The sequence below is a fragment of the Ovis canadensis genome, chromosome 11, assembly GCF_042477335.2.
Source record: "Ovis canadensis isolate MfBH-ARS-UI-01 breed Bighorn chromosome 11, ARS-UI_OviCan_v2, whole genome shotgun sequence".
NCBI classification, from domain to species: domain Eukaryota; kingdom Metazoa; phylum Chordata; class Mammalia; order Artiodactyla; family Bovidae; genus Ovis; species Ovis canadensis.
The window spans coordinates 65982510-65998056 of NC_091255.1; positions in this window are offsets into that span (position 1 = coordinate 65982510).

The window sequence follows — 15547 nt, forward strand, 5'->3', positions numbered from 1 at the left end:
CTGGCCTGGAGAATCCCACAGAGGAGCCCGGCGGGCTACATGCAGTCCATGGGGTCACGAAGAGTTGGACACAACTGAGCCTCATGTTTACCGAGTTGTTCCTAAACCCAGGGAGGTGCCTGTCGCGCGCGGGAGCTGTCAGCACCAGAACACACAAGCCAAGTCAGCAAAGGGGCCTCCCTGCCCTCCCTCCCTTTTCCCATCTGACCTGGCGGATCCCCTTACAGAGGTGTGGTCTCCTTTCAATCTCCTGGCCTGGGAGGCAGACTCTGGTGTCCCCATTTTGTAGAAGAGACGTGCTCCAGAGGCCACGGGGCCACCTTCTCCAAAGTCACCAAGTGGCAGAGTCAACAGGGCTGATTTCCTTTCCACGCTCCTCAAAGCTTCGTGACTTGGAGAAGTGAAGCCGGGGTGTGTCAGCCCCGAGTGGGACCCCGGGAGCCCGGCGGTCAGCCCCTCCCTCACCCCTTCCCTTCTGCGTGGGCGCATCCCTAGGGCACGACTGTCAGCCTGGGTGGGGCTGTCTTTGCCCCTCCAATGCCCTCCTTTCCACCTGGGGGCCCGGCGTGGCTGAGATCTGAGTTTGGGAAACCCTGCTCCTGTCCCGGGGAGAAATTCAGGCATGTGCTCATCATTCTCCTGGGGAGCAATTAGAAGCGTAATTAAAATGTCGCCAAGTCCCTCTGTCCCTAGACTGGCTCATTAGAGGTAATGAGAGGCATGAAGTTATGAGTAGGCTGGGTGGTGGCCCGGGTTGTGGGGGGACATCCAAGCCCAGCGGGAATGATGGGTCTCCCAGCTCCGGGGGGACTGGAGAGAGGAATGCCCTGTTAGCAAAGGCTCAAGCAGGTGTAGAGGGCCATGCCTCTGAGACATCGTGTACCTCCCCTCCCCACCCCCCAGCCGCCCACTGCACCCGGAGCCACTCACCCAGATCCCTGAGGGGCTGGGAGCAGCCAGCCCCTCCCCCAAAGCTGCAGACCTCCTTGACAGTTCAGGACCACCCGGGGGCTTGCAGAGGCCCGGCTGGACCCACACTTCGGAAGCATGCTTTCCGACCAGGGCCCAATGCGCCCACCAGACAAGTGTAGGATAACCAGGCAAGCCCAGCCCAGCCAGCAGCGCGGACCCTGGTTCGTCGTGCGGCCTTGGGCCCGTTCTGTTCCCTCTCTGGGAGGTTTTAGTTTCTTCATCTTTAAAATTTAGGTTCTAGTTCAGTCACTTTCAACTTAAAAAAAAAAAGAAAACCACAGTTGTTTTTGTCATGAGGTGTTATACAAACAGATGAACCAGAGCTTCCCTGGGGCTGGCAGGGCAGTCGTTGAGGGGCTTGGGGGGTGGTCCTTTCTCCCCTTCGGCCTCTGAGTTTTGCCTGAGAAGCCTAGGACCCCCATGGAGCATCTCTCTTTCTGAGCTCCTTTGTAGGGCTCCCTCTACCTCTGACAGCTCAAAGCAAGAGCTGGGAACTCTCTCTGGGTAATAACTCAGTAATTTTAATTCAGATGGCAGCTAACATTTCCGAAAATTACATGCGACCCCCAAAACCTGCACCAGGCAGGGCTGCAGTCGCGGCTCAGAGATGCCTTAGGACGAACCCCGCCCTGGTCCAGCCACTGCCAAGGCGCCTCCCCTCGGCCTCCCCGATCCGTCGAGGGGCTCTGCTCTTTACTGGGTGCATACGGCTCTGCTGTGATCATGTGAGGGCTGTGTGTGTCGTAAGACTGCCGCTGGGCCACTGGGCTGGAAAGTGGAGGAGGTGGATATGGACCAGGCACCGGCTCCAAAGCCCTTGCTTGCAACCACTATCCATCCTAACCTGGTGATGTCCACTTTGGAGCCTGGGATGACCAGGTGGGGCCAGTGCCCTACTGGGCAGAGCGGTGCAGAAAGGCTGAGCTGACAGCTGGGCTGGTCGGGGTGTGCCCAAGAGGAAGAGGGGTGTGTTTGCAGCCAGGGGAGGGGCTGGCAGTGCCAGGACCCTTTCAGCAGCTACTGCCGCTTCACATCGTCCAAAGGGCTCTGCAGGTGGTGCCTCTGCCCTTCCTGGCGTTGCTTGGGGCTGGCCTCTGTCTCCAGCCACAGCCTCGCGCCCTCCTCCTGGCTGGGGACCAGGCTGGTGCCAGAGGGCTCCCCTTTGACTCCATTCTCACACCCCAGCCACCTCCTCCTCTTCACCAGGGTTGCGCCATGTTCCCAGGAGATGGACACAAGAAATAGAAAAGGGATAAAAGGGGTCAGGACACAGACTTGCCTGGTGGTCCAGTGGCTAAAACTCCTTGCTCCCACTGCAGGGGATCTGGGTTCGATCCCTGGTCAGGGGACTAGATCCCCCATGCCGCAACTAAAGATCTCGTATGCCACAACCAAGACTAAAAGAAGAAGAAGAGGGGTCAGGACACCTGCAGAGAGGGGCGTTCTAAGGATCGGCACATTTTAGGATCTGGTTCACCGCCCACCCACCCATTCTACAGATGGGAAGACAGAGGCTGGAGAAGGAAGACTGGCTGCAGTCTTTTGAGCAGACCCTGGGAGGCGGACTGGGCTGGCTTGGCTCTGGTGTGACAGAGGAGGCACAGCCTGACCAGGTGGACTGCGCAGGGCAGAGCCAGGAATGTGCTGGTTGCCAGAGGGGGCAGGGCTGGCTTTTCCAGGGGTACCTGACACCCTCACCCTTCCCTGTCTCAACTTGGCTTTCACACGGCTGCCTCCCAAATGTCCGGAGTCCACACTCAGGTGGGGACCCTGCCTGGCATGGCCCCTCCCTTGCAGTAATAACCTACATGCAAAATGCCCCTAAGAGGAGAAGAGGGTGGCAGAGGATGGGATGGTTTGATAGCATCATTGACTCAATGGACATGAATCTGAGCAAACTCCAAGAGACAGTGAAGGACAGGGGAGCCTGGCGTGCTGCAGTCCACGCTGCAAAGAGTCAGACATGGCTGAGTGACTGATCAGCAACAAGAGTATCCCTAGACCCCAAAGACCCTGAGTCAAGACGCAGAAAAGTGTGGATAAACAAGGTCCTGGGACTTCCCTGGTGGTCCAGTGGCTAACACTCTGAGCTCCCAGGGCGGGGGACCTGGTTCAATCCCTGGTCAAGCAACTAGATCCCACATGCCTTAACCAAGAGCTCGCATGCCGCAACTAAGACCCAGAGCAGCCAAAATAAGTAAATATTGAAAAACAAGCTTATCCAGTCTTCTTGGATAAATCACAGTGGAAAAGAATATTTAGAAAATAATATATATATACCTGAGTCACTTTGCTGTACAGAAGAGTTTGGCACAATGTTGTAAATCAACTATACTTCAATTAAAAAAAAAAAAAGAATGAAAAGAAAAAGATTCAAGAGAGCAAAGTCAGGAGTGAAAGCGGGTGAGCTTGTCGATCGATTTCCCTTTCGAAGGCTCCTGGGGCCCTGTGGCTTCCCGCCAACAGCCAGATGGGAGCTGGGGAGAAGGCTTCAGGGGAGGGAAGGTATTTGCAGGCAGATGGAGGTTGGAGGTTTTGCCTCTGAAGCCTGTTGCTCTTACACACAGAGCTTCTGTTCTCCAAGATTCCCAGGAGGAGACAGGAGGAGCCGGAGAGCTGCCTTCTCGGGATCTCCAACACTGAAGTGACATTCACTATGTTGTATATATTTAAAAAAAAAAGCCGAGGCCACTGGGCCCTGCTGAATTTTGTGTTTTTTTTTTTTTATTTTTTATCCTGCTTTGTTCCCCCAAGGAATTGGAGGCAGCTTACAAAAATATGTAAAATACAATGGGATAAAAATAGATCAGAGAAAAAACTAGGCTGGAACAAACTGAACCAAGAGGGTGGAACATAGAAGTGCGCTACCGCAGAGCGGGCTCTGAGCTTCCTGCCAGTCAAAGCGAAGAGGGAAATCCCCCTGGTACGAGACTCACAAAGGCCACGCGGTTGGAACAATTCCAGAAGCGGCTTTTTCTGACACTGAGTTCTTTCTGAGAGGGGTTCTTGTGAGATAAGAGGGCAGGGCTGGGGTCTCAGCCAGTGTCCCCAGTACAGTCTCGTAACAGAATGGAAACGTATCTGTATGGCAGCGTCCCTTCACTGTTCACCTGGAACTATCTCAACACAGCTAACTGGCTATACCCCAACAGAAAATCAAAAGTTAAAAAGAAAAAAGCAAATAGCCTCCTAACACATTCAGTCACGCAAACGCCATCTCTGCGAGTCTGCTTAAGGGCTTGATGCCAAGGCACAGATGAATAAAACCAACACTATGGAGGGCCAGGCCCAAACCACCCAATCATTCATCCGAGAGAGGTAGTTTCGATTCTTCCAGACAGAGCGGGATTTCTCAGCTTCAGCACTGTGGGCACGAGGGGGCCTGGATCCTTCTTCGTTGTCGGGAGCTGTCCTGCGCCCCGTGGGGATGTGAGCAGGTGAGCCAGGTGAGTCCCTGGCCTCTGCCCACTGCATGCTGGGAGTATCCCCAGCCACCCATGCCCCACGTCGGTCCAAAATGGCCCCCGACATTGCTGAACATCCCCGCGGTAATGAAAACCACAGCTCTTATCAGAGTGGTGGGATACCTTTTCTTTTTCTTGGCCCATTGCAGTGAAAGCGCTGGGTGGTGCCACTGGACTGCCAGGGAATTCCTTTTTTAAAAAAATAAATAAATAAAGGCCAGGGCCTTCCCTGATGGCTCAGTGGTGAAGAATCTGCCTGCCAATGTAGAAGGCAGGTGTTCGATCCTGGGTCTGGGGAAAAACCACGTGCCAAGGAGCAGCTAAGCCCATGTGCCACAACTATTGAGCCTGGGCTCTAGCGGCGAAAATCCACAGCTACTGAGCCCGCCTGTCCTAAAGCCTGTGCAATGAGAAGCCTGGACCACAAAGAAGGGCAGGCCCTGCTCGCAGCCAATAGAGAGCAGCCCAGGGAGCAACGAAGACCCAGCACAGCACCTCCCCCCAAAGACACAGTGAAGATCAAAAGTGAAAATAAATAAAAAGTAAAGGCAAAAAAATCCCAATTTAAAAAGGTTTTTAGGTCACTTTTTTTTAAATTCAAAGTATAAAAATGTTTATGGAGCCTTCTGGGAGGGAAATGGACATACTTGCATCTTGTTACCTACTTTAATTCAGAAAGCTGGCTCTTCATCTTAGCCAGTAACATGTAACTCTGAGGGTCTTCTCAGAGTAGCAGTCCCACGGAGGTGGTTTTCTGATTTCTCATCCTGGGGTCAGATTTGAGGTGTATTAAAAGGTGGCTGCACGGAGCGGGTGGTTATCAGGAAGTGGGGCCTTGGGGGGATGATTAGGCTTAGATGAGGGCACAAGAGTGGGTGTGTGTGCGTTAGTTGCTCAGTTCAGTTCACTCGCTCAGTCGTGTCCGACTCTTTGTGACCCCATGAATCGCAGCACGCCAGGCCTCCCTGTCCATCACCAACTCCCGGAGTTCACTCAGACTCACGTCCATTGAGTCCGTGATGCCATCCAGCCATCTCATCCTCGGTCGTCCCCTTCTCCTCCTGCCCCCAATCCCTCCCAGCATCAGAGTTTTTTCCAATGAGTCAATTCTTCCCATGAGGTGGCCAAAGTACTGGAGCTTCAGCTTTAGCATCATTCCTTCCAAAGAAATCCCAGGGCTGATCTCCTTCAGAATGGACTGGTTGGATCTCCTTGCAGTCCAAGGGACTCTCAAGAGTCTTCTCCAACACCACAGTTCAAACACATCAATTCTTTGGCGCTCAGCCTTCTTCACAGTCCAACTCTCACATCCATACATGACTACCAGAAAAACCATAGCCTTGACTAGACGGACCTTAGTCGGCAAAGTAATGTCTCTGCTTTTGAATATACTATCTAGGTTGGTCATAACTTTTCTTCCAAGGAGTAAGTATCTTAATTTCATGGCTGCAGTCACCATCTGCAGTGATTTTGGAGCCCCCCCCAAAAAAGTCTGACACTGTTTCCACTGTTTCCCCATCTATTTCCCATGAAGTGATGGGACCGGATGCCATGATCTTCGTTTTCTGAATGTTGAGCTTTAAGCCAACTTTTTCATTCTCCTCTTTCACTTTCATCAAGAGGCTTTTTAGCTCCTCTTCACTTTCTGCCATAAGGGTGGTGTCATCTGCATATCTGAGGTGATTGATATTTCTCCTGGCAATCTTGATTCCAGCTTGTGTTTCTTCCAGTCCAGCGTTTCTCATGATGTACTCTCCATAGAAGTTAAATAAGCAGGATGACAATATACAGCCTTGACGTACTCCTTTTCCTATTTGGAACTAGTCTGTTGTTCCATGTCCAGTGCTAACTGTTGCTTCCTGACCTGCATACAGATTTCTCCAGAGGCAGGTCAGGTGGTCTGGTATTCCCATCTCTTTCAGAATTTTCCACAGTTTATTGTGATCCACACAGTCAAAGGCTTTGGCATAGTCAATAAAGCAGAAGTAGGTATTTTTCTAGAACTCTCTTGCTTTTTCCATGATCCAGCAGATGTTGGCAATTTGATCTCTGGTTCCTCTGCCTTTTTTAAAACCAGCTTGAACATCAGGGAGTTCACGGTTCATGTATTGCTGAAGCGTGTCTTGGAGAATTTTGAGCATTACTTTACTAGCATGTGAGATGAGTGCAATTGTGCAGTAGTTTGAGCATTCTTTTGCATTGCCTTTCTTTGGAATTGGAATGAAAACTGACCTTTTCCAGTCCTGTGGCCACTGTTGAGTTTTCCAAATTTGCTGGCATATTGAGTGCAGCACTTTACAGCATCATCTTTCAGGATTTGAAACAGCTCAACTGGAATTCCATCACCTCCACTAGCTTTGTTTGTAGTGATGCTTTCTAAGGCCCACTTGACTTCACATTCCAAGATGTCTGGCTCTAGATGAGTGATCACATCATCATGATTATCTGGGTCGTGAAGATCTTTTTTGTACAGTTCTTCTGTGTATTCTTGCCACCTCTTCTTAATATCTTCTGCTTCTGTTAGGTCTAGACCATTTCTGTCCTTTATCGAGCCCATCTTTGCATGAAATTTTCCCTTGGTATCTCTAATTTTCTTGAAGAGATCTCTAGTCTTTCCCATTCTGTTCTTTTCCTCTATTTCTTTGCATTGATCGCTGAAGAAGGCTTTCTTATCTCTTCTTGCTATTCTTTGGAACTCTGCATTCAGATGCTTATATCTTTCCTTTTCTCCTTTGCTTTTTGCCTCTCTTCTTTTCACAGGTATTTGTAAGGCCTCCCCAGACAGCCATTTTGCTTTTTTGCATTTCTTTTCCATGGGGATGGTCTTGATCCCTGTCTCCTGTACAATGTCACGAACCTCATTCCATAGTTCATCAGGCACTCTATCTATCAGATCTAGGCCCTTAAATCTATTTCTCACTTCCACTGTATAATCATAAGGGATTTGATTTAGGTCATACCTGAATGGTCTAGCAGTTTTCCCTACTTTCTTCAATTTGAGTCTGAATTTGGTAATAAGGAGTTCATGATCTGAGCCCCAGTCAGCTCCTGGTCTTGTTTTTGTTGACTATATAGAGCTTCTCCATCTTTGGCTGCAAAGAATATAATCAATCTGATTTCGGTGTTGACCATCTGGTGATGTCCATGTATAGAGTCTTCTCTTGCATTGTTGGAAGAGAGTGTTTGCTATGACCAGTGCATTTTCTTGGCAAAACTCTATTAGTCTTTGCCCGGCTTCATTCTGCATTCCAAGGACAAATTTGCCTGTTACTCCAGGTGTTTCTTGACTTCCTACTTTTGCATTCCAGTCCCCTATAATGAAAAGGACATCTTTTTTGGGTGTTAGTTCTAAAAGGTCTTGTAGGTCTTCATAAAACCATTCAACTTCAGCTTCTTCAGCGTTACTGGTTGGGGCATAGACTTGGATAACTGTGATATTGAATGGTTTGCCTTGGAGACGAACAGAGATGCTGTCGTTTTTGAGATTGCATCCCAGTACTGCATTTTGGACTCTTTTGTTGACCATGATGGTTACTCTATTTCTTCTGAGGGATTCCTGCCCACAGTAGTAGATATAATGGTCATCTGAGTTAAATTCACCCATTCCAGTCCATTTTAGTTCGCTGATTCCTAGAATGTCGACATTCACACTTGCCATCTCTTGTTTGACCACTTCCAATTTGCCTTGATTCATGGACCTGACATTCCAGGTTCCTGTGCAATATTGCTCTTTATAGCATCGGATCTTGCTTCTATCACCAGTCACATCCACAACTGGGTATTGTTTTTGCTTTGGCTCCATCCCTTCATTCTTTCTGGAGTTATTTCTCCACTGATCTCCAGTAGCATATTGGGCACCTAATGACTTGGGGAGTTCCTCTTTTGGTATCCTATCATTTTGCCTTTTCATACTGTTCATGGGGTTCTCAATCAAGAATACTGAAGTGGCTTGCCATTCCCTTCTCCAGTGGACCACATTCTGTCAGACCTCTCCACCATGACCCGCCCGTCTTGGGTTGCCCTGCAGGCATGGTTTGGTTTCGTTGAGTTAGACAAGACTGTGGTCCTAGTGTGATTAGAATGACTAGTTTTCTGGGAGTATGGTTTCAGTGTGTCTGCCCTCTGATGCCCTCCTGCAACACCTACCATCTTAGTTAGTTGCTCAGCTGTGTCCAACTCTTTGTGACACATGGTCTGTCCATGGCATTTTCTAGGCAAGAATACTGCAGTGGGTTGCTATTCCCTTCTCCAGGGGAGCTTCCCAACCCAGGGATCGGACCCAGGTCTCCTGCATTGCAGGCAGATTCTTTACCATCTGAGCCACCAGGGAAGGCCAGTTTGTGATAAAGCTAGTGTCTTGATAAGAGCAGAGCCCAGAGCTCACTCTCTATCCACATGTGAAGACACACACAGCGAGAAGCCAGCCAAAGAGACTTCAGCAAAAGCCGACCGAGGTGGGACTTTCACCTTGGACTTCCAGCCTCCCAAACTGAGAAAAATAAGTGTCTGCTGTGTATGCCCTATCCGTGGGTCCCGAGCTGATGGGGGTGACTCCCCATGTGTCTGGAGCTGCTCATCTAGACGGGGCATCCTGGACCAGAGATAGAATTCAGGGCCACGCCAAGGAGTAACACAGGCCAGGGCAGCTGGGTGGGCTTGACGACCGTCTGACAGGCAGGAAGGCCAGCTTGGGCGAGGTTCTCCACCCCACCCCCCTGCCGCCTGCGGCCCTGTCTTCTTCCCCAGCCCCCCACCCGGGGGTCAGGATGCTTCGTCCAGGCTGGCAGTGGGGAGGGGCGGCTGCCCTCTGCTCGCACACTCCTGCCACCCACACCCCCTGGGCTTTGCACACAAAGTGGGCACCATTGACTCCCTGTCAACAGTCAGGGCTGGAGGGTTTTTTCCATCTGCACCCTGTCTGTCTGCCCCGTGACCCAAGAATCATTTGGAGATAACAGACCAGAGGGTAGTCTTTGATGATGAAAATGGACTTTGTCGTCTGGACTCAATTGACCCAAAGGCAGATCGAACCTGTGACCTTGGCCCCCATCCATCAAAGTGAGTGCACCAGGCCGGGCCAGGGAGGACTCATCCATCATGGTGTCTGCGACCAGCTGGTGGCCTGTGTTCTACAGAAACCTTCCTCTTCCTCCCCTGAGTGAGGATGAGGGGTGCAGGAGCGTCCCTCCAGATGTGGGAACTAGATACTAGAACCTTGCTCACAATTACGGTCTATTGTGACTCTCGACCCTTGAGCAGACCCAAGGCTGCAAAGGCAGCTCCTTCCGTGACTCCCAAGGCCTCAGATTCAAGACCCTTCCCGAGCTCCCAGCTCCTTGACTTTTTCGGGGGATTTGTCTGTCGGTTCGTTTTTTCGTTGCCGCACACAGCATGTGAGGTCTTAGCTCCCTGGCCAGGAACTGAACCCCTGCCCCTCAGCCCGGAGCTCAGGGTCCTAACCACTGGACGGCCAGGGAAGTCCCTTTTTTGGTCTGTTTTTTTGTCCCAGCTCCTTGAAAGTCTCGCAAGAGTTGGAGAGCCGGATCCAGCCACCCAGGGCCAGAAGTGGATCCGCCTGTGCGCTGATGCTGGGAATCCCATCCTTTACCGCCTGCCTCGCCTCCGTTCCATGGCCTCCTGGGCCCCCGTCCTTGCTGCCCAGGTGAGACCAAGGTGGTCTTCTTCCCCAGTCCCTCTGTGTCCTGCATCGTAGGATTCCGCTGCCTGTTACCGACAGCTTTCCTGTCTGTCTGCTTTTCCATGTTGTTACTGTATCAAATGGGTGCCCGCTCAGTGGCTTCAGTGTCTGACTTTCTGCGGCCCCGTGGACTGTAGCCCGCCAGGCTCCTCTGTCCATGGGATTTCCCAGGCAAGAATCCCGGAGGGGGTTGCCGTTTCCTCCTCCAGGGGATCTTCCCGACCCAGGGGTCGAACCCCAGTCATTTGCATCTCCTTCTTTGGCAGGCAGATTCTTTGCCCCTGGTACCACCTGGGAGCCCAACACACACGTATTGTCTCACAGTTCTGGAGGTTAGAAAGGGCCTTCACTGAGCTAGGATCAAGGTTCGCGCAGGCCTGCCTTCCTTCTGGGGGTTCCAGGGGAGAATTCATTTTTTCACCTCTTCCAACTTTTAGAGGCTGTTTTCTTGGCTTGTGCCTCTACCCTCAACCTCAGAGCCAGCAGTGTGGTACCTTCAAATCTCAGTCTCTCTCTCTCATTGGAAGAGAGAAGCTGTTGGGACATTCCCTGGGCTGGGACTGATTCCCTGAGCCCCAAATGTCCTGTTTCTTTGACTCTCAGGCTAGAAGTACAATCCACATGCCATCCCATAGGCACAGCCTTGGGTCACGGAGGTCTTAGCAGTCTTACCAGCCTGGATGGGGTGGGGGATGCCTTTCTTGAACTTCAGTTTTGTTGACTGGAGGAGCTTGCGGTCCTGCAGACGGAGCTGGTGGTCTTCGGGAAGCTCACCCAAGCCAGTGAGCACTGGTTCTTTTCAACTGTAGAAGTGAACAAATGGCTTTCTCCCTGGGGTTTTGTAGTCCAGTAAGTAGGTTGATGCTTTTGAACTGTGGTGTTGGAGAAGACTCTTGAGAGTCCCTTGGACTGCAAGGAGATCCAACCAGTCCATTCCGAAGGAGATCAACCCTAGGATTTCTTTGGAAGGAATGATGCTAAAGCTGAAGCGCCAGTACTTTGGCCACCTCATGCGAAGAGTTGACTCATTGGAAAAGACTCTGATGCTGGAGGGATTGGGGGCAGGAGGAGCAGGGGACGACACAGGATGAGATGGCTGGATGGCATCACGGACTCGATGGACGTGAGTCTGAGTGAACTCCGGGAGATGGTGATGGACAGGGAGTCCTGGCGTGCTGTGATTCATGGGGTTGCAAAGAGTTGGACATGACTGAGTGACTGAACTGAACTGAACTGAACTGACTGAAGTAGGTTCAATAGTTAGGAGTCTGGGCTTCCCTGGTGGCTCAGACGGTAAAGAATCTGCCTGTGATGCAGATTTGTTCCCTGGGTCAGGAAGATCTCCTGGAGGAGGAAATCACAACCCACTCTAGTATTCTCGCCTGGAGAATCCCATGACAGAGGAGCCGGGCAGGCTACAGTCCATGGGGTCACAGAGTCAGACACGCCTGAGCCACTCACACACACACACACACACACACACACACACACACACAGAGTCAGGAGTCTAGATTCCCATTCTGACACCCAGTTGCTGCATGAGCTTTAAGCGGTTTCTTCACCTCTCTGGGCCTTGGTTTATCTGCAAAATGGGTAGAAGCCACTTGAGCGGTTGCAGAAGACTGGAGGAGGCCGTGATGAGCAATGTGGGAGGGTCAGCAGCCCTGTTACTGGGTCTGCGCCCCTGGGGGAAGGGGATGCCCCACCCAGAGCAGATTTTCTAGAACCGTGGGCTCCCAGAGGCCAAGCTCTGGGGCAGGGACACAGCAGGACCGTCCCTGCTGTTGGACATCCCCGCCCTGCACGTCCAGTGGCTCTTGTGAGACCAACAGCTGTCCCCGCCAAGTGGCATCTCGGGCACAAAGAGCAGCAAAGGGGCAGGGCACACGGGTCCACTGTTCCTGGCCCAGAGCAGCAGCTGAGGGTCACGGCCGGGGTGGGTGGGGTGGCGCTTCCTCTGCCCTCTGCCCTCCCCCAACAGCTCTCCAGCAGCCAGGCCCATCCCTACTGGACATAGAGCCCCTCCAGCAACACCTGCACGGCGTGGAGTCTCCTGCCCCCACCCCGAAGAACCTTTTATCAGGGGCTGGACGGAATAATAAATTTGGAGGAGGGTGGCCCCAGGGACCTGGGAGCGGGACACCTGGGCCCTTAAACATCGGGTCAGCACCTATCTGCTGTGTCAGGCATCCACGTAGACTTCTCACCAACCTCAGTTCCCCTGGAGGTCACGCCAGATGTGACCCACGCCCTTTTACTGACGCAGAATCTGAGGTTCAGAGAGGTGGCCTGGGACAGCAGGCTGGGGACCCACAGAACCAAGGTGTGAACCCTGACCTGCCCGATGCCAGTGCTAGCATTCGAGTGGGGGGTAAGGCAGATGCATGGGTACCCAGGGGGTGTGTGGCCACACGCTACCCAAAAAAGCCCCGGCTGGGACCCATCCCAGGACTGGCAGAGCTCATGACTTCCATGACCTCGGCCAGTTCCAGGCAGCGGAGAACTGCAGAGCCCCTGAAGCCCCTGCTTTTCAGAGCTGTACGTTCATAAATGGAAAGGAGCGTGGGGCTGATGACTCAGGAAATCCACAGTCTGAGTTCAACAAGAAGCTCGTAATAATGGTGATTAAAAATGAACACCACTGTTTGTACAGTGATTTGCACGTCCACTTTGCAGCCATGAATTAATTAATAAATGAAAACACAAATGCTGGGGGATCAGCTCCAGGGCACAGAAGAGGAGATGGGAGGTTCCAGAGGGGACATGCCAGAGCTTCCCCTACCCCCAGCCCAGCCCAGCCCCCGCCCCCAGCTGTTGCCAGGGTTCCCCTGGTCTGGGGCTGGCTTTTTATCCTTGCATGATCCATGGTCCACTCCAGAACCCTGAGGGAGGAATATAAATGGGGGTGCGGGGTGGGCAGCTCCCCAGTTCTGAGACAGAGAAGATGCGAAGGGCCTGCCAGATGGGAGACCTCCAGATCTGACTCTCAATTCCTCTTCTTTTTTTAAAAAATAATTTTTCAACCAGGCAGACTAATTGATGGATATTTAGGTCATGTCCAAGTTTTTCTTTACTTTTTTCTTGGCTGCGTGGCATGCGGGATCTTTGTTCCCTAAAGTGCGGAGTCTTAACCTCTGAACCACCAGGGAAGTCCCCCCAGCTCCCAGCTGTGATGCTCATTAGCTGTGGGACCTTGCCAATCACCCAACTTGTCTGCATGCTTATTTGCGCCTCTGTAAAAAGGGCAGGAATTGCGGAAGCTCAGTCTCCAGGTGGGAAGATGTTTCCTGAAGCAGCTGTAACAAATGGCCACAAAAGCGGTGGCTTAAAGCAACAAATTCACTCTCACAGTTGAGGTGTCAAAGGGCTCCCCAGGTGGTGCAGTGATAAAGAACCCGCCTGCCAATGCGGGAGATGCCAAGGATGCAGGGTGGATCCCTGGGTGGGGAAGATCCCCTGGAGGAGGAAATGGCAACCCACTCTTGCCTGGAGATGGACAGAGGAGCCCAGAGGGCTACAGTCCAAGGGGGTGCGAGGAGTCAGACACGGCTGGGCACACCTGGCACACGCGTGGAGCTTCACAGGTTGGTTCCTTCCAGAGCCCCTGCGGGAGGAGCCCCTGTTCCGTGGGGTCCCTCAGGTGCCTCCTGTCTCTTCCCGGCGTCTCGAGGCTTCTTCTGTGGGGCTTTTCTGCATCTCAACGTCTCCAGTCGCCTTCTTTTCTAAGATACCTGTCATTGTGTTTAGGACTCACCTGAATTCCAGGATGATCTCACCTTGAGATCCTTAATTTAATTGCGTCTGTGTCTGCGGAGACCCAGTTTCCAAATAAGGTCACAGCCACAGGCAGGAGAGGTGAGGACTTGGAACCTCCTGGAGGAGACCGGGCGGCCCACTCGGGGGGACTTGGGGAAGCTCACAGCCTGCGTGCACAGAGCTGTCACTCACGCCGCACTGACCACAGCAAGGCCGGGGAGGAGGGACCCCACCGGTGTCACCCTGCATGCACCTTCTGGGGGTGGGGGGCGGTGGGGGGCCTTGGCCAGGACAGGAGGGCGGGGCTGGGGTGGATGAGGGGCTGTCTCCTTGTCTGCCCTTATGATGACGTCTTTGCGGGCCACCAAGGTGCTAGGAGGCGCCCCCAAAGACGTCTCCAGGACTATAATTGTTATTTTGTACCATCCGTGAAGTGGTCTCCTGACACTCTGTTCTCCAGGGTGCTGTGTGGGTGACTCTCCTAGCCTTGAACGAGCTCCCCATGGGCTTCATGATTAAAACAAAATAGGGAAGAGTCCTAAAAGGCGCTCCAGGTCCAGGGCCGATGCTTCCACCAAACCAAGGCCCTGACTTTGCCTTGGCCTGCCGTGGTGCTCCGCCCCTGCTCTCACACTGCTGACCCCCCCACACACATTCCCTCCCCTCCCCCATCGTCACCAGACCCCCCCTCTGAGAGCCTCCCACCCCTCCCCAGCCCTGAACAGCGAGCGCCCCTCTTGGCACCTGTGCCTCTGTTTGCCTTGCTGTCCTGCTGTGGGAGACCTGTGCCGGTGAACGTCTCCCCCTAGACTGAAGGCAGGGTCTCAGTCCTGTTTCGGGGTCTCCAGTTCCTGGCACAGAGATGCTCTGGGGTGTTTATGGAGAGAGACCTGGGTGTGAACCCCCCCGACCATCTTCCCAGCGGTGTGCCCTTGGCTTTGCCTGGTCTTTCTTCTCCCCACGTCCCCGCCTCCCTGCCAGGTGGGCCGGAGGGAGCCCGCCATGAACCCATGTCCACAGATGAAGGTGTTCTGGAGGCACCGGTCAATGTCCGTGGCTAGGGCCCAAAGAAGCAGGGTCCCGACCCCAGGGACCCTCAGCCCACCTCCCACAGCCCCCACCCCGGCCCTCTGCCTCCCGGGGGTGCAGCTGGCAGGAGCCCCGAGCTCTGGAGTCTCTTGGATCCTGTCCCTGCCCCACCCCTCCCCTCCGGGGCTCTAGGGGCCTATCTCTCCGTCTGTTTCCTTTTCTGACCCGAGTTCAAAACAACAACGACAACCCTGGGAGCGAAGGCCACGCAGAAACAAAAGCCAGCAGGCTCCGTCCTGTTGGCCCAGCTGCGGGCCTGCGGGGTGCTGCCGGCCTTGCCCGCTCTGTTCAGCAAGGAGGGCGCCTGTGCTGCGGGCGTCCATTCCCCCGCAACGCTGAGAGACCTCAGCCCGGTGGAGGGGGAAGGCCGCGGGGTCCAGAGCGGCGGAGGTGGAGGCCGGCCCGGGTTAGAGTCCTCAAGTGCTCCTTTGAGAGCCTCTGCAGACGTCCCGGGCCTGGGGGCAGGGGTGGTGTAGTGATTACAAAACAACATTTGCATAGAGATTTCGTGTACAAAGCGCTTTCTCAGGGGCGGGAGGCGCGCGGGTGGCCCGCGGAATCCGGGCTG